At 37.7% G+C, this 19,123-nt stretch overlaps 1 pseudogene; it reads right to left on the bottom strand.

The window, feature by feature from the left end:
* Nucleotides 1-464: 464 nt before the first annotated feature.
* Nucleotides 465-1,109, bottom strand: LOC100935291 (annotated as a pseudogene).
* Nucleotides 1,110-19,123: the final 18,014 nt, after the last annotated feature.

Here is a 19,123-nt window from a genome sequence, read left to right on the forward strand (position 1 = left end):
TACATTAATTACATTTGTGAAATACAACAATACATTAGAAATCAGACTAAAGAAGTTATAAAAACCAAATCAAATTCTGAGGGAAGACCATGGTACTCCTTCCCCTCTTCTTTACAAGTTTGTTGAACTCAATGTGAAATAACACAGGCAGTGTCAGTTTTTTCATGTGTTGGATTAGGAGGGGATGAAAAAGGTCCAGGTTGAGAAGTGCAGGTGGCATGTTCACCAAAAAGAGCCACAATGAATTATTTTAGGAAGAATAGATTTTTCTCCTACTGAGTTGCCAGAATCATATGAATTCTCTGATGACAGTGAAGGGGTGGTTCCTGTCTGAAATCTCTCTATTTCAGTATATTCTGTTTCTCTCCATTATGAATTTTCTGATGAGTAATAAGGTTAAACTTCCTACTAAAGCCTTTCCCACACTCATTACATACAAAGGGTTTCTCTCCAATATGAACTCTCTAATGAATAGTGAGACTGTTCCTATGATTAAAACCTTTCCCACATTGCTTACATACAAAGGGTTTCTCTCCTGTGTGAGTTCTCTGATGTACAATAAGGCATACTTGATGGCTGAAGGCTTTTCCACATTCTTTACATTCAAAGGGTCTCTATCCAATATGAATTTTTTGATGACGAATGAGGTGATGTCTCTGGCTGAAGGCTTTTGCACATTCATTACATACAAAGGGTTTGTCTCCTGTATGAACTCTCTGATGAACAGTGAGACTGTTCCTATGACTAAAACCTTTCCCACATTGCTTACATACAAATGGTTTCTCTCCAGTGTGAATTCTCTGATGTTCAGTAAGATACTGTTTCTGGCTGAAGGCTTTTCCACATTCCTTACATTCAAAGGGTCTCTCTCCCGTATGAACTCTCTGATGAATAGTAAGATAGTTCCTCCGACTAAAACCTTTCCCACATTGCTTACATACAAATGGTTTCTCTCCAGTGTGAATTCTCTGATGTTCAGTAAGGTTTCCTCGACAGCTGAAGGCTTTTCCACATTCCTCACATTCAAAGGGTTTTTCTCCAGTATGAATTTTTTGATGACGAATGAGGTGTTGTCTCTGGCTGAAGGCTTTCCCACATTCCTCACACATATATGGTTTCTCTCCAGTGTGAATCCTCTGATGTACAGTAAGGAATTCTCGATGGCTAAAGGCTTTTCCACATTCTTTACATTCAAAGGGTTTCTCTCCAGTATGAATTCTCTGATGAATAGTGAGATTGTTCCTGTGCCTATAACCTTTCCCACATTCCTTACACACAAAGGGTTTCTCTCCAGGGTGAGTTCTCTGATGATCAGTAAGTGAATCTTGATGAGACCCACTGGAGTCTCTGCTCTTGGGACTCGAGGCTCCTTCTTGCTTCGCCAACAGAGAGATCAGATCCAGTCTGGAAACAGGAATCCCCACAGAGAGCAGGTTCTGGTAGTTCTCCAGCATCACGTTCCTGTGCAGGGCCCTGGGCGGCCCAGGATGCTCCACTCCTCCCAGGTGAAGTCCACAGCCACGTCCCAGAAGGTCACTGGTTCCTGAATGGGGGCCATGGGAAAGCCAGAAATCATACTCTCCTTGGGCTCCATCTGCCCAAGAAGACTCTTCACAGGTCTTAGGGACTTCTCCACTGAGCTCAACAATCCTGTCAATTGAGCTGCTGGGTATAGGCCTTCACCTCTAGACCTTTAAGTCTAGGGCCTCACTTGGGCGCTGAATATAGTATTCTTTCTTGAGCCCCCAAATTGGGGTGACAAAATATACTATGCTTTCTAGAGGCCCACGTTGGGTGCCAAAATGTCTCTGACTAGCTCTCTGGGGGATCTTAGGACCAGCCTTGGTCTTACTGGAGGAGTGAAGGAGGCAGGAGAGCCACCAGGATGGTCAAAGATGAAGTGTCTCTTTCTAGTCTTCCCAGCTCTTAAATACCTCAGTATGATTACATCACCACAGCACACTGGGCAAGTGTTAACTACGCTAGCAGTACATCCCACAGCCCACTGTGTTAACACCTGTGTTAAGTATTAAGGGCCCAGCTGTTGATGTGTTAATAGAACACAGGTGGTCACTTCTTCCTTGACTTCTCAGGAAAACTGACAACATCAAAAGGAAGTGGTCCCACCCTCCTTGACTTCTCAGGAAAGGTGACAACACCAAGGAGAGGTGAGGAGCCAAATCAGATATAGTCAGCAGATTCCTTCTGGGTTGAAGGGTCTCATACCTTACCCAGAGTTCCCCCACTACCTGAGACCCTCTACAAATCAGCATAAATATAATTAGATGAAACCTGTTTTGGCATCCAGCTTAGGGCTGGCTCTAGCACTTGGAACCATCCACCTGGGGTCAATCAAGTTGGAAGAGCCCAAGTGTTTTGAGGGAAGAGATCCTTCTCTCTTTTTTTTAAATAACTTTTTTATTGACAGTAAAATTCTGGGTTTTTTTACATTATCCTTGCCTCACTTCTTTCTGTTTTCCTTCCTCCCTCACCCCCCCCTAGATGGCAGTCTTATACATGTTAAATATGTTATAATATATCCTAGTTACAATATATGTGTGCAGACCCGAACAGTCCTCTTGTTGCACAGGAAGCATTGGATTCAGAAGGTAAAAATAACCTGAGAAGAAAAACCAAAATGTAAACAGTTCACACTCATTTCCCAGGGTTCCTTCTCAGGGTGTAGCTGATTCTGTCCATCATTGATCAATTGGAACTGAATTAATCTTCTCTTTGTTAAAGAAATCCATTTCCATCAGAGTACATCTCATACAGTATTGTTGTTGAAGTGTAAAGATTCCCTGGTTCTCCATTTCACTCAGTATATTCATGAAGTCTCTCTAGGCCTTAACCCATATTACAAAACAATAATATTCTATAACATTCAGATACCACAATTTGTTCATCCATCCTCCAATAGATGGGCATCCATTCAGTTTCCAGTTTCTTGCCATTATGAAAAGGGCTGCTACAAATATTTTACAAATATAGTCCCTTTCCTTTTTAAACTGTTGGGATAAAACACAGGGGTCAAAAGGGCACAATTTGATAACTTTTTGGATGTTCAATTTTTCAGAATGGTTGGCTCTGTTCACAGTTCCACTAACAATGTGTCAGTGTATCAGTTTTCCCACATCCCCTCCACCATTTGTCATTTTCTTTTCCTGTCATCTTAGCCAATCTGCCAGGTGTCTAGTGGTCTCTCAGAATTGTCTTAGTTTGCATTTCTCTGATCAATAGCGATTTGGAGCACCTTTTCTTTTCATAAGACTAGAAATAGTTTCAATTTCTTAATCTGAAAATAGTCTGTTCATATCCTTGACCATTTATCAATTGGAGAATGGCTTGATTTCTTATAAATTTGAGTCAATTCTCTATGTATTTTGGAAATGAGGTCTTTATCAGAACTTTGAATGTAAAAATGTTCTCCCAATTTATTTTTCCCTTTTTTGGCCTTGGTTTTGTTTGTACAAAAGTTTTTTAAATAATAAAATTATCTTTTGGATAATAAGATCTTAGTTCTTCTTTGGTTACTAATTTTCCTCTTCCACAAGTCGAGGGTAAACTTCCTATGTTCTTCTAATTTATTTATAATTTATTTTTATCCTAGATCAGGACCCATTTTGACCTTATCTTGGTATTGGTTTAAGGGTGGGAATACCAGGACATGGATAATTTAAATGTTCCAAGTAGCCTGAAGGACAGAAGGTTTATTGGGAAAATAAATTTTCATTGGCCAAAATATATGAGATTCAATTTCAGTTTTTGCCCTTCCAATGGGTAATTTGATGTATTTATTCAAGAATTGACTAATTTGATCTCCTTTCTGTCCAAGGAATTTCTTTTTTTTTTTAAGGAAATTAATATATATGTGTATATATATATATATATATATATATATATATCAGAAATGCTAATCCCTTACTTCACAGATGATACTATGTTAAATAATAACAGGAGAACAAGGGGCTGAGGAAGAGAAGGTAAGGGGAGGCAGGGCGGCTGAATTCCTATTATTGGCTTTGACTATAAGTGTCTTGGAACTAAAAACCCCCAGCACTATTTAATAATGACAAAGAAATAGCACAAAGGTCAATGCCTTCCCCAAGTTGCTTTACATCCAGGGGTCCACTCTTGAGGGGCAGCCATCTCTGCTCCTTTGAATATTCATCTTCTGGACACTTTTACACTGTCAGCATCTGGGGAGAAAAGGGGTTTAAAGGTGGAGATTCCAATAATTATCCTCATTCTCAGAGTAGGAAAAGTAATGAGAGCTGCAGTTTTTTCTGCCTCCATAGAATACTAAATTGTCTGTTCTTTACTGAGAAACACAGTGACTGGTAAATAGCATGGCGTACAAGGTTAGACCAATTTCTTGTCCTTTGTCACTGCTTGGGCTTGAGCCATGTGGATTTACTGTCTTTCCTTTACTTAATTTCCTCTTAATCTAATTTCTTTCATTTAAATTTCCCAATCTTATTACTTAGTACAGGAAGATTTCACAGTGGATTCCTTTAGTATCAAGATTACTTCTTTGTGTTCTTTTAAAACTCTATTTAAAAATTCACCCATTAATCCTTCCTGTTCTGTCCAGCTCCTAGTTTACACCTTTTCCAGATCAATTTCTTTCATAAACAGTGTAAATTGTTTTTCCTCCATTGGAATGGAAACTTAATGTAGAAATCACTTCCTTTTTATTTGCTGTTCCATTATTTATCTTAAAAGGAACCTCCCATTCACCAATTTCATTCCAATCCTCCCTGATCTTTATCTTTCCCTGGACAAGATGACTTAGAGGGTAAAAGTAGGCAGGGACCTTGCACAGCTCTCTCCCACTTAAATCCAATTTTTTTTGATTCATGGTATCCCTCCCTGATATGGTGATACACTTTAGGAAGTAAGGAAAACAACAACTGTGTGTAAAGGTGGCCTATAACCTAGAATTGGTCAGTTGGAAGGATCCTGACTTCCTTCTATAGTAAATGAAATAGCTTACCAAGAACTCCACTGAGTCACTGATGAATGCAAGAAAGATTATTTACATTCTTGCAAGAATGGGTGACTAGGTAAGTGAAACACCTTGGAAATCAAATTTATACAGCCTTCCTATTCCCAAAGAAGAATAACATTTGGCTTTGTTAAGGATTTTACCACAAAATTTAAACCTTAATGGGATCCTGCAAGAGACATCAAACCTAGAGTGTCCCAGGCCCTCCATGTGACTAGAACGGGAATAGCAGGAAGTAGAATTAGCAGTCAAAAAGGAAAAGACCAAATGTCCTGCCCTGTGGGTCATAAAATCATCTGAAGGGATCTTATCTTTGATTGAAATCGCTCTAGTTGAATTGTCCTTTGACTCACAATTCTGGGGTCTCTTTGAATTCAATAAAGTTCCAGACCTGTCCTATCCTCACCTAACTTGGAAATAACTTGCTCCACAATTCCAATTTGACCCCATTTTCCTTATAATTTGGAGTCTGACCCCTTTTTGCAGAGATTTTCAAACATTTTTAGCTTGTGAGGACCTCATCGGAATTTTTTACCTTGTCCCTGGTGCCCTTCTTTCTGATTTTACCTCTCCTACTTACCTTCCACAGAATACCTCCTTTATCAATCTAGCTTTGGGCCGATAAGATGCTTTTAGATTCTGTGCTCAGAATACTAGACTCATTTTTGCATATCTGAGAATCCAGGTTGCAGGAAGATCTGTTTGACTTCCTGTACCAAACACTGCCACTATACTTCATTTCCAATTCCTAATTTCATTTAGGTTCCCAAATCTGACTCAATAAATATTCATCTTGTAATTGTAAAAATCCACTCCTCAAATCTCCAGGGTTCAGTATCGCATCTTTAGGTTCTGAATAGGGATTTCATGGTACTTGTTCTCAAACTCGAAAACTCTATTCATCACCATTCACAGCTGTTGCTCCCATAGCTTGATAGTTCATTCTCTGTTTATGAAAAATATGAATTCATATTATTCCTATTACTAAGGAATCTTCATGGGAGCTTGCAATTTCCTTTACGAGTCCTAAACTTTGAGATATCAGCTCACTTCTCATGGTAGGTGAAGTTTCCAATTTTAGTATTTGGGGTCAACCCATGAGCTCTGGACAATTTGAGGGACGCACAGTTTGATAACATGAATGAGTGTCCTCAAGTCAAACCTCGGCTGGTGATTAATGGAGCCAAGCACTTCTCATATCCTGCTTTTTGGCACTGCAGATTTGTACTGATCTCTGGTCATCCTTTCTAACTGCAGGTTTGATGAAGAAAGTAGAGGTCTTAATTTGCATCACTAAGGACAATAGTGAATTTGGGAACTCATAGTAGAAATTAGTTTAGATCTGGCAGTCATTGAAAATTCTGTTGATAATCTTTGGGTGATTTACATTGAGAGAGGCAGTGAATTATAAAGAATAGTCAGATGCTACTAACTAATTGGATTGGGAATAGCCTGACCTTTGAACTGGTTTTCAGGAAGTGAGGAGCTTGCTTCTAATTGAATTAGTTTCTATCCTTGTATAGCCCTATTTAAATATAGTAAGAGAAATTGTGGATTATCCATCCTGTGTAACAATTTTCTTGGATTAAAATCTTCTTTCATGGATGTAAAATTACAAATCTGAGATGTTTAAATATTTATGACCAATTGTTGAAAGATCATGAGCAATTGTGAAATTCAATGGCCTTTGTGTTCCACAATTATGAGATTGTAGAATGAACAAATTAGAAAACTGAAACCTTTCAAGGAATATTCAAAGTGAGGCTATCTTCCCAAAGTAGTGTTTTGGTCTTGTAACAGAAATTAACATGTATTGAAAGGTGTTTGGTCCTTTGAACCTAACCTATTCCATTGATCAACTAGTCTATTTCTTAACCAATAACCAGATATGGTTTTGAACGCTGCCTTATAATATAATTTTAGATCTGGTACAGCTAGCCATTCACTTGATTTTTTTTCATTAATTGCCTTGAAATTCTTGACTTTTTGTTTTTCCATATGAACTTTGTTGTAATTTTTTCTAGGTCATCAAATAGTTTTTGGGAAGTCTGATTGAATAGTAGCACTAAATAGATAGATTAGTTTAGGTAGTATTGTCATCTTTATTCATTTGCTCATCCCAATCCAAGAGCATTTAACATTTTTTCAAGTTAGACTTAGATTCAGACTAATTTGTGTCAATGTTCTTGTTTTTTTTACACAAAGTTGATTATCACTTAGATAGATTCAGATAGATATGATTGATAAATGCTAACTTCATTCACAGATGATATATTAAATGGGGTAATCAATCTTGATAGCACTCTGACAAGCTGGATTTTAAATGGAAACTGATAGCAGTAAGAATGTTAATATTCATGTAGGGACAGTATTTAGAAACAGAACAGCTTTATAGAAATCATGTGAGTCAATATTCTAATAATTTCTTATATAGCTAAGAATCATAAATTAGTTCTCTAAAACTATCATACTATCATCAAATGTAAAAAGATAGAATATCATTTAGTTTACCTATTCAATACTTAGATTCTTAATTACATCTTGTAATCAGCAATACTATTGAAATCAGACTAAAGAATTATAATAACAAATCAAATTAATGAGTGATAGACTGGCAACCTTTTCCTCCTGATCTTATGTTGAACTCAATGAAATGAGTGTCAGTTTGTCCCCATGTGTTGACTAGGGTGATGAAAAGGTCAGGTTGAGAAGTGCAGGTGGTTGTTACCAATAAGATCTACATGAATCATTTTAAGGAAGAATAGTCTATTTATCTCCTACTGAGTTGCCTCAAGTGTTTTGATGACAGTGAATGGATGTGGATTCTGTATCAAATGCTTCTGCATCTATTGAGATGATCATGGTTTTCTCCATTATGAATTTGGTCTGATGAGTAATAAGGCTAAACTTCCTACTGATAGCTTTTCCTACACCTATTGACATACAAAGGGTTTCTCCAATGATTCTCTGAATATAGTGACGACTTGATTCCATGGTTAGAACCTTTCCCACATTGCTTACATACAAAGGGATGATTCTCTCTGTGTAGTTCTTGATGTGCAATAAGTATACTTGATGGCTTAAGTTTTAGCATCATTATTACATTAAAGGAGATCTCTATCCATATGAATTTTCTTGATGACGAATGAGGTATGTTCTTCCTGGCTTTAGCATTCAGTTACATACAAAGGGTTCTGTCTCCATGTATGAATCTCTGATGAATTTGTGAGACTTCCTTGACTAACCTTCCCTATTGCTTATCAACATAATGGTTATAGCATCTCAGTGTGCCAATTTGATGTTCATTAGAATGTTTGGTAGAACTTCATGTAATTCCATCATGGTCCTAAAGGGATTTTCTCCTAAGGAATTGTCTGATGAATATAGATGTTCTGACTAAACTTTTCTGAATGTGACTTATATCACAACAATGGTTACTCTCCAGTCTGAATTATCTGGAAGTCCTATATTTCTGACAGCTGAGTTTCACATTCTCCACTTCAAGGGTTTCTTCCATCAGAATTTATTGATGACGAATGAGGTTGTTCTTGGTGAAGCTTTAACCTCACTTATATGGTTTCTTCAGTTGAATTTCCTGTGTCGTAGAATTGATGGCTAAAGCTTCTCACTTCTTACATTCAGTTTCTTCAATGAATTCTACATGAATTATGAGATTTTCTGTGCCTATAACCTTTTCCATCAGTTCTTACACACAAAGGTTTATCCAGTGAGTTCTCTGATATTGTAAGTGAATCTTCATGAAAACCAACTCTGTAGCTTGCTATTGAGTTCAATGGCTCCTTTTTAGTTTCAACAGTATAATAGATCCGTCTGACAGAATCCTTAGAGCAGTTCTGTAGAATTCTCCATCAGTTCTAGTGAAGGCTCTGGAGGCTTCCAGGATGCTCACTCTCCCAGGTGAGTCACAGCAGTCCCAGAGGTCACGGTCTTGATATGGCAATCATACTCTCGCTCTTGCGAAGACTCTTCACAGTTGGGACTCACGGCTCACAAGTCAATTGCTGCTGTAAGGCCTTCCGACTAGTCTAGGGCTACTGGCTGAATATAGTATTCTTTCTTGAGCCCAAATGGTGACAAAAATACTTTTCTACGTTGTTGTCCTGACTAGCCTCTGGGGATTGACCAGCTGTCTTACTGAGGAGTGAAGGCAGGAGATGATGGTCAAGATGAAGCTTTTCTGTTCCAGCTCTTATACTGTATGATTACATACCACAGCACCTGGGCAGTGTTACTACGCTGCGTACATCCCACAGCCATGTGTTAAAGTGTTGTATTGCTAGCGGTCACAGGTGGTCACTTTTCCTGATCTTGACGCAACAGTGAAAGGGTCCCCTTACTTCAGGAGTGACTAAGAGGTGAGGCCAAATCAGATATAGTAGATTGCTTCTGTGAAGTCTCACCTAAGGTTCCCACACCTGAGACTCATCCTTATAATTAGATGAAACTGTTGGCATCGCTTAGGTTTCACGAACCATTCACCTTCAAGTTGAACTATGTTTTGAAAGATCACTCTTTTATAACTTTTTTTGACAGTACATATTCATGTAATTTGTTACATTATCTTGCATTCTGACTTTTCTTCCTGCATCCTAGATGGCAGTTCCATGTAAAATGTATAATATATCTAGACAATATATGTGTCAGACTGAACAGTCTCTTGTTACAGAGCTGATTCAGATAAAATAACCTAGAAACCAATGTACAGTTCACACTCATTTTAGGGGTTCCTTCTCAGGTGTAGCTGATTCCTCCATCATGATCATTGAACTGAATTAATCTTTTTTGTAAAGATCCATTTCCATGAGTAATCTGCATACAGTATTGTTGAAGAGTAATGATTCTGTTCTGCTCATTTCTATCATCAGTTCATAAGTCTCTAGGCTTTCCATACAAAACATAATATTCTATAAATCCTAGATACACAATTTCATCATCTCCAATAGATGATCCATCTAGTTTCAGTTTTCATTATGAAGCTGCAATATTTTAAATATAGTCCTTTCCTTCTTAAGATCTCGTTGATATAAACACGTAGAGTAAAAGGTATGACAATTTGATACTAATAGTTCCAAATTGTTCAGAATGGTTGGCTCTGTTCACAGTCATTGTCAGTGTACGTTCAATCCCTCTCATTTTCTTTTTCTGTCATTTCTATCTGCCATAGTGGTCTTGAATTGTCTTGTTTTTCTGATCAATACGATTGGAGCACTTTCTTTCATAAGACTAGAGTTTCACTTTTAATCTGAAATAGTCTGTTCTACTTACCTATCAATTGGAATGCTGATTATAAATTTGAGTCAATTTCTATGTATTTGAATGAGGTCTTTCAGATTGAATGTAAATGTTCTCCCATATTGTCTGTAATTGATATGGTTTTTTTGTAAAACCTTAATATAATCAAATTATTTTGTATAATGATCTTAGTTCTTCTGTTACCTAATATCTTCTTCTTCAAGTCTAGAGTACATCTTTATGTTCTTTCTATTTTTTATGATTGTATTTACTAGATCGGAATTTGACCTTATCTGAAGGTTAAGGGTGGGTCAATACCTAGGACATGGATATGTTGAAGTTCATAGCCTGAAGGCATAGAAGTTTATTGGATAATTTTCATTGGCCAAAGAGATTCATCTTTTGCCCTCATGTATTTGATGTATTTATTCAATTACTAATTTATCTTCTCCAGAATTTTTTTTAGGAATATATGTGTATATATATATATATATATATATATATATATATATATCGAAATGCTAATCCCTGTTCTTACAGATGATACATAAGTAATAATCTTGAGCAAATAAAGCGAAGGAAGAGTGAGCATGTAGCTGAAGTTCTATTCTTGACTTTTGGAACTCAAAAAAAAATGCCAGTACATGACAAGAAATATGCCAAAAGGTCAATGCCTTCCGTGCTCATCAGGAAGGTCACAATGAGGAGGCGCACCCTCTCTCTTTGAATTTCATCCGCACTTCACACTGCTAGCATCTGAGGAGACAAAGAGGTTTAGGTGGAGATATAATTATCTATCTAAGTGAAGCTGTAGTTTCCTAGCCTATTGTTCTTTCTAAAACAGTACTGTATGTATCCCAATTTTTGTTTGCTGCTTTACATGTATTCTTGCTCCTTTTCCTTCCCTCATTTTCTTTCCTCAATGCATTAAGTACGAAGATTTATTGGTTCCTTATCAAGTTCTTTTGTGTGGCGTCACCCTGCTCTATTCTTCCGTTCTTTAGGATCTCCTTTGGTCACGTATTGTTTTCCTCCTACTTGATGAGAATCCCGTTCCCTTTCTTGTACCCTTCCCATTTATTACCTCTTTTGCCGCTTTTGAGGCTCCTTTCCTCTCCATCAATTTTTAAGTGAGGTTGAGAGCAGCATTGTCCATGTGTAGGTGGCTATAACAATAGTGGGTCCAATTAATTTCGCTTGTTGGATGCTAATTGCTGATTAAGAGGTAAGCAGATTTGCACAGGGATGATTTTCCTGCCCTACCTCTTATAGCTAGTCCTCAGACTAGGATGAAGGGGTATGAGGGTTTCTTTTGCCTCATGTCTGACGCATGACGTTTCCCTCTTTTTTATCGTCCACTTTCGCTTTTCTGGTACTTACTATGCCCTTTCCATTTCTATGCGTTCCCCTTTTTTGGATGCTTATATCAGTGACAAGATCGTATAATGTAGATCACAGGTGTCAGGATTTTTGATGTATATGGCCGAGCAAGCAGACAATAGTGTTTCAGTCATCCGTCAATGAAGTGTCGCTTTTACCTCTGTTTTCTATCTTGGCTGGAGTCCTGTTGCTTGCAGACGTCAGATCAATATTTCTTGTCATTTTAAGATCTGGTTTTCTTCTCAGAATATTCAGATGGAGTCTGCTCCGTTTCACTAAAGTGACATTTTAAGTGTCCATCTTCCTATCTCTGTATGGAGAAGTATGGAAAAAATGCTCTAGCTTAGGCTGGTTTTTGTAGTTTTTGATTCTGTAGCTGCATTGTTATGATCGAAGTTGCTTTTGCCTTTTCAGGAATAATTCAAGATTCAGGTCCTTTCGATGGCTGTTTGTTTTCTTTAATTTTGAGGAGCCAGTATCTTGCTGAGTAGACCTTTATTGTGGCACTTGGTATTGAAGCTGTAAGTTTTTCCTGGATGCTTTTGTTTTAGTAAATTTTTTTTTTTTAATCTATGAAATGTTCCGTAAAGAGTATTTTATGCCACAGAGGTCATTCCTTGGGTCTTTATTTTGTTTTATGTTGAGGGTCTTGGTGTTCAGAAGGTGTTTGATGCGGATTTCTTGTCCATACATTTATTTTAGACTCTTGTCCAGGTTCTATGTACTGTCTGGGCATAGTTTCTTTTATTTTATAATTTCCTGTAAAAATGGATTTTATGTAGTTTGTAGGCTGCTTATTTTTTGCGATGATCATATTTTTTTTTTTTCGGTTTGTTGTTCCTTGTGAATGATCAGTAGGTGTTTTTATTGTCATCTTCCTTGATTTTATTTTCTCATGGTATTCCTGAGTGAGTTGTTTTTCAAGTATGAAGTATTTGACGTTTATGTTTTTTTTTTCACTTGGTTTGTCTATGTTTGTTGGTATATGTAGGATTTTTTTCTTTTGTTTTGCATTTTTTTTGTGGAATTTTTGCTTGGGACTGAGTGTATTTTTTGTTTTTTTTTTTTTTTTAGATGTTGCTTCCTGTCGGTTTCATAGTGGAGTTTTCTTATAGTGGGGCAGTTTTGCTATTGGTATTCTAGATTTGGCAGATTTTTGGTCGCTGTATATTTTTTCATTAGCTTTATACTTCTTTTTGTATATGTGCGATGTGATGTTTTTGATTAGTGATTGAGTCATTGTTGTTTTGCATGCTTGGCAATTTTATGTCGAGCCATTTTCGGATGATTCTAATTTTTTTTTTATGTTGAGTTTGGTTTATGTTTTAGTTTCTTTTCTTTTTTCATTATTCAGTTCAAATTGCATGTTTCCATGACACTTCTTGGGAGTTTTTATTTAATTGTTTCAGGAGTTTGCATCTATGTTCTAGGGAGTATGTTTGTTGCGTTGATTTTGGTTTTTTTCTCACTTTAGTCATTGATTTTGTTTTTGTTTTGAGATGTAGAGTTATATGTCTTTTCATGTACTCTCTTGACTTAATATTGTTTTGCGGTTCTCTTTCCTTTCCCTTTAGTACTATTTGTTTCTTTCTTATTTTGTTTTTTTTTCTTTTTATAACATTTTTGTTAAGTTTTGATTTTTATATAGTTTCTCTTTTTTAGAGTATGGTTTTTCTTTTCTAGTGTTTTAGTTTATTGTTTTTTGCTTCTTTTGTATGTTAGGCGATACATATATGTGATTGTATTCTTGGAAGATTTCTTGTGGTTGCTATTATTGTACTCTTCAGGGTTTGATAAAGCTGTTTAAATCTCTTTTTCTGATGTAGTTAATATTGATGTTTTTTCTAATTGTCATTTCCTTTTTGAGTTTTTGTCTTACTTTGGTATTTTCTGGATTTGTGTTGAAAAAAGCCATTTTGTTGTTTAGGTTTTAGTGTTATGGTATTCTTGCTTTCTTTGTTTTGGTTTTTTTACGATGGGTGCTTTTTTTTTTCTTTAGGATTTTGGTTTATCTTTCTGATATGTTTTCTAATTTTTGTTTTTTTTTTTTATGATTTTTCCTGCTTTTGCTAGATGCAGTGAGGGATGAGTATGATTTTGTACACTAGTGAGTTTTTTAGTTTTACATGTTTTTTTTCTGCTAGGCTGTTATGTCTTTCTAGTCAACATTTTTGAGAGCATGCAGTTACTTGGTAGAAATATTGCTCTGGCAAAGTTCCCCAACCTGAGAAGTGTAATTCTTAGTTGCTCTTCTAGGTGTACTAGAGCTAGGAAAGTGCTCTTGCAAGAACTCCTGCAGTGTGAGATAATGACTGCCCTTGGGCTAGACGCTTTGAGTAGTGAGAGTTTTCACTTCAAGCTCAAATCCCTACCCCTTGGGGGCTGTGGGTCTTAGCAGTTGATCAGTGAATGGATTTTCAGAGACGGAAGTTCTCTGAGCGAGGAAGACTACAAGTCCTGTTGGGGAAGTTCTATTGCCCCAGGATTGAAGCCCCCACTGCTGCTGATTAGAGGCTGCCCAGGCTTGATTGCCCCCTGCCGTGTGGGTTTGTAACTGCCCCCATCAAATCTCAACTGCAGGATGAAGCTATCAGGGCTGTGTTTCAGTCTCCTGAGTTACTCTGGGTTTGAGTAGCTACAACCAGTGTTAGGTTCTGGCGTTTTTAGAGTCCCTCTGTCCCAGGCTTTAATTTCTCTGCCAGTTTATGCTTTGTATTCAGGCAGAGTCAGTTAGTCCTATAGCAGAGTGGTCTCTACTTCTCTAGCCACAGAGATCACCCCTTGGCTATTGGTCTGCTAGGATCTTAGCCTTCATCCTGCCTGGTGCTGGTCCGTTTCTGGCCCTCAGGACAACCTTTCCTTGGTGATCTTCCATTGACTTCAGCAGGTAAGTTGTATGCTTTCTGATCTTTCAATGAATTTAAGCAGTGAAGAGCTATTTCTGAGGCTTGATAAAATAGTTGGTTTAGAGGGAATGAGAGGAGCTTAGAAAGTCTATGTGTCCTTTCTCGCATCTTGCTCGCCCTAAAATCCCACATCTTTTTTAAACTTCATAGAATTTGGCTAATTTTTACATCCTCCTCATAAAAGTCTTTTGTATTTTGCTTTTTTTTTTTTTTTTTTTGCTAAGGTAATTTGGATGAAGTGACTTGCCAGCATTCACACTACCAAGGAAATATTAATGTCTTACAGCAGATTTGAACTCAGGTACTGTGACTTTGGGCCTCAGTGCTCTATCCACTGCACCACTGATGCCTAGACAAAAGTAATTTTAATCTCTGCACAGATCTCTTTACAGAATTGGATAATCCATGACTTCTGCTTATTCTTTTAACAGGGCTGTACTAGGAGTGAAACTACTTTCCAATTATAACAGTGCTCCTCCTCTTCCTGCCGACGACCAGTTCAAAGTCAGGCTGTTTTCCCATGCTCATTCTGCTTAGTGTGGCATTCTGAGTATTCTGTCACATTCCTCTTCATTGCTCTGTCTGTAGTTCACCCTAATAACATTTACTCACAGAGTAGGAATGACCCAGATCCAGAGCTGAGTTTCTAGCCTTGAATTCACCATTTACTGTGACTGTCCTTAGTGCTTCCTGATTCGGTCTTTACTTTCTTCTCAAATGCCAGGTAAGGGATAGCCAAGAGGTCAGTGCACAAATGCCACTCAGTTCCCTCAAAGAGCAGGTTGGAGGAGTGCTGCTCCACAATACCACCGAGGTTTGTTTGGGATACGCTCATTCAGTAGAGAACTGCAGAGCTCGCCTCAGATATATTCCTAGACTCGGGTATGGGGGACTCCAGTCCCTAGATTTGAAACTTTCACCCTGCCATGAGAGGCAAGCTGGACTGATTCTCCAGAGGTAATTAAGGGACTTCTGTAAAGGAGGCATTGCAAGTCTCCCTTAGGAAGGTTCTTTTGTAATAGGAATAATTGACTCTCATGTTGTTCCATAACTGCGAGGGAAAGAACTATCAGGATATGGGTCAACCTGTCACCCAGACATCAAAATTGCTCTTTGTTCTAGACTCTTTAAAGCGTACTTTACCAGTTCTACTCTGGCAGGGTGTCTATCACTCTGCCTTCCAAGTCTTTAACTTCATCTCCAAATCGTCCTAAGTAGATCTAAACTATTTCATATAAGAAACTAACTTACTCTTTCATTTGCATTTTCTAAATGACTAGCTCTTGTACCAAACTCAAACATTATTCCAAAATGGGCAGCAGCTCTAAAGATCATGTTTTCATTGCCTACTGCCTTCATTTGCCATGTCCTTCCTGGAGACTTATTTCTGGATATTCCTCTGGTTTTCATACTCTCATCCAATCTATTATTGAGATTTTCATATTTCTGGATGTTTCATACTGAAGAAGAACAACCTCTTTGTGATTTTCTCTATCAGTGGTCATGAGAAAGAGGGTTCCTGCAGAAACCTCACCCATCTGACTGAAATCTTCCCTTCTGGGCATGGGGAGCAGATTGAAGCAACAGGGGCCTTGCCTCAAAGGGACTAACTGAATCCAGCCGATAACTCGTCACTGCAGACTGCAGACGGAACTCAAGATAGTGCACAAGAGAGAGGAATAACATTTTTAAATGAGGACTTCTGGCATTTGTAAGAAAAAGGAAGCTTATTGTTATGCAAGCCTTGCTTCTAGATAGCTACTCTCACAAATAAATAGGAGGCTAGATATAACTTCTGAGCTTGAGATCTGAATTAAAACTAGCAACTCATAATCGCTATGATGAGCTCTAGATTTGATAAGTCACTTTTTCTCTTTATGCCTCAGTTTACTATATTTTTAAATGAGAATGATTATAATGCTTTCCTGAAAAGAAATACTTACTCTATTTGGAGGATCCAATAATATATTTATAAACCAAATTTGGTGTTGAATAAGTACCCTCCTCCCTTGCCTCTTATTGAAGTGTGTATAAGAATTATATGAGATTGGTATTGACTTGTCAATTCTCTATTAATTTGAGAAACTCTTTTCTAGTCCAGGCAATTGTAGAAAGAGAAATGATATTTAAACCAGAGTAAAACCTAATTATAAAAATCCTTAGAAAAATAGTGTATTCTGGAACAACTCAGAAATTCAACCAATTTGAAGAAATATAAATTCAAACAATTTTTTCAGTTCCAAAGGAACAGAGACTCTATTTCATTTTTAATTTAATATAAATCGTCATGAGTTCCTCTCTTTCAATTAGTTGTAGGACAGTGTGCAAAGAGATATTTGATGGATATATATGAGTACGTACACATACATGCATACGTGTATGTACATACATATTGACCTACCCACAAATATTTCTTGTCCAACATACCATTTTCTAACATCATGGGCTGAGAGCTTGCAGAGAAAAAAGTGCATGACAAAGAACAAAAGAAAAGAAGGAAGCTACCTAAAACTCAGAATGGATTTTTAAAATGGTATATTATTTATTAGTTTCAGGGGGAAAAGGAAACAATATAAAATGGAAATTCAATCAGGGGCAGCTTAGGTGGTGCAGTGGATGGAGCACCTCAAGTCAGGGTGAACCTGAGTTCTAATTTTGTCTTAAGACACTTAAACACTTCAACTGTATGACCCTGGGCAGAGTCAATTACTTCTTCTAATTTTAGTATTTTTCATTTATACTTACTTTTTGGCTTATTCATTTATTTTCTAATTTTTAGAATGCAGATTTAGTTGATCTTCCTTTTATAAATGCTTAATGAGAGATTTTAAGTCTGTTATTCCTCCTCTCCTGGGATTAGTTTAGGTGAATCCTAGAAATTTGGGATATTGTTTTATCATCCTCACTTTCTTTGCAAATATAGCACTTCAGAATTCTTCTCTGATCAGTCATTTAAATGTCACTGAATGAGATGAGGTGAGATCTTTCAAGACAATTTAGAAAATCAGGTAGGTTTCATCTACTTTAGAGTTTGCACTAGGCCTGAAGGATTTTGAAGATTGAGTCAAGGAGCATACTCTGAGTCCCCTTCCTGCTATCCTCCTATGACATCAGTTTCTCCCTATTTCAGTACATATAGGCAGCTAAATGTCTTATTGGATCAAGTTCGATTTCTGGTAATTCCGAGTTTAGAATAAAATCCTCAGCAAATAGTGTGATAATCCTTGTTTAGCACCCAGGGCATTTAAAATCAGACTGAGTCAGGATAAGTGAAAGTCTTTGATCTTTTATTCTTTGTTGAGGTGAAGGGAAATGACCATATGAAGTGAGAGCAATTCACTGACATGAATCCAGCCAGCAGTGCCTCTGGTCTTACACTCCACCCACCTAATCCTCTATCAGTCTCTCTATACAACACATCAAAGAATTGAGCATGGGCCAATCTTCTTTCTCAGTCATTATTTCATAGAGTATTATCCAATTGCTGATTAGCCTATAAGTGCATGGACTCTAGTGCATTCTGCTCAGCTATCCAGCCCATTATACCTCCTGCTTTCTTTTGTTTTAGAACATATGTGGTCACTTCATTCCTGACGCTTCTCAGGAAGGGAGGTGAAAAGCACCAAAAGAAGTGGGCATTGCTAGCAGGTTTCTGGGCTGAAGGGTCTCATTAGAAACAGGTATGCACAAACCATCAGCATGGGAGGTATCACACAAGCCTAGCTAATCGCATGCTATTAGTGATGACTCTCTCCCCACAGTCAGTGCAGGCTCGATGTGGTGTAACAAACATGAACTGTACATGCAAGCAGTGATATAACTAAAAATATAAATCAACATGGTGTTGTAAGAGGATTTCCAGAAGTCCTAGTGAGGAGGGTATAAAGCAACAGTCACATACGCACTATTCTTCAGCAGCCAAGAGATAAGTCCAAACCAATCCTACTGTCCATTGCTTCACATGTCAGGGAATCTAATGATCCCCCCAAGTTTTGAAGTCCTGCAACAGTCTTTTCTGATGTTAGGGGAATCCACTGGTTCCAGCAGATTTTGAAGACCTAGCAATCAGTCTTATTTCTCAGACAATCTAATGATTCCTGAGGGTTCTGAAGTCTCAACAAGGTATTGACCTTTGTGGCTGTTTCTTTGTCATTATTGGACATGTCCTAGTGTTGTGGGTCTTTGTGAAGTTCACAGATTACTGCTATATAGTGAAAGCCAATAATCAGAACCTCTGCTACATGCTCCTCACCTCCCTTACTCTTCTGCTTCCTCTGCTCCTTGCTCTTCCTGGGCCGTCTAACACTGCTTCCTGCCTTCTCCGACAAACAGTATTTGCAGTTGTGTTCACAGTGGCGTTTCCTCCATTTTGGCCAAAACCATCATCGTGGTTCTGGCTTTCAGGGTCACAGGGCCAGGGAGCAGGATGCAGATGTTCCTTCATCCTAGAGTGCCCTACTATGTTGTTCTTATCTGCTCCGCAATTCAAGAACTTTTCTGTGCCATCTGGTTGGGGACCCATCCCCCCGTTCCACAAGCAGATACACGCTCTGAATCCAGGCACATCATCCTCACA

This window comes from Sarcophilus harrisii, chromosome 1, assembly GCF_902635505.1.
Source record: "Sarcophilus harrisii chromosome 1, mSarHar1.11, whole genome shotgun sequence".
In the NCBI taxonomy this organism is placed as follows: Eukaryota; Metazoa; Chordata; class Mammalia; order Dasyuromorphia; family Dasyuridae; genus Sarcophilus; species Sarcophilus harrisii.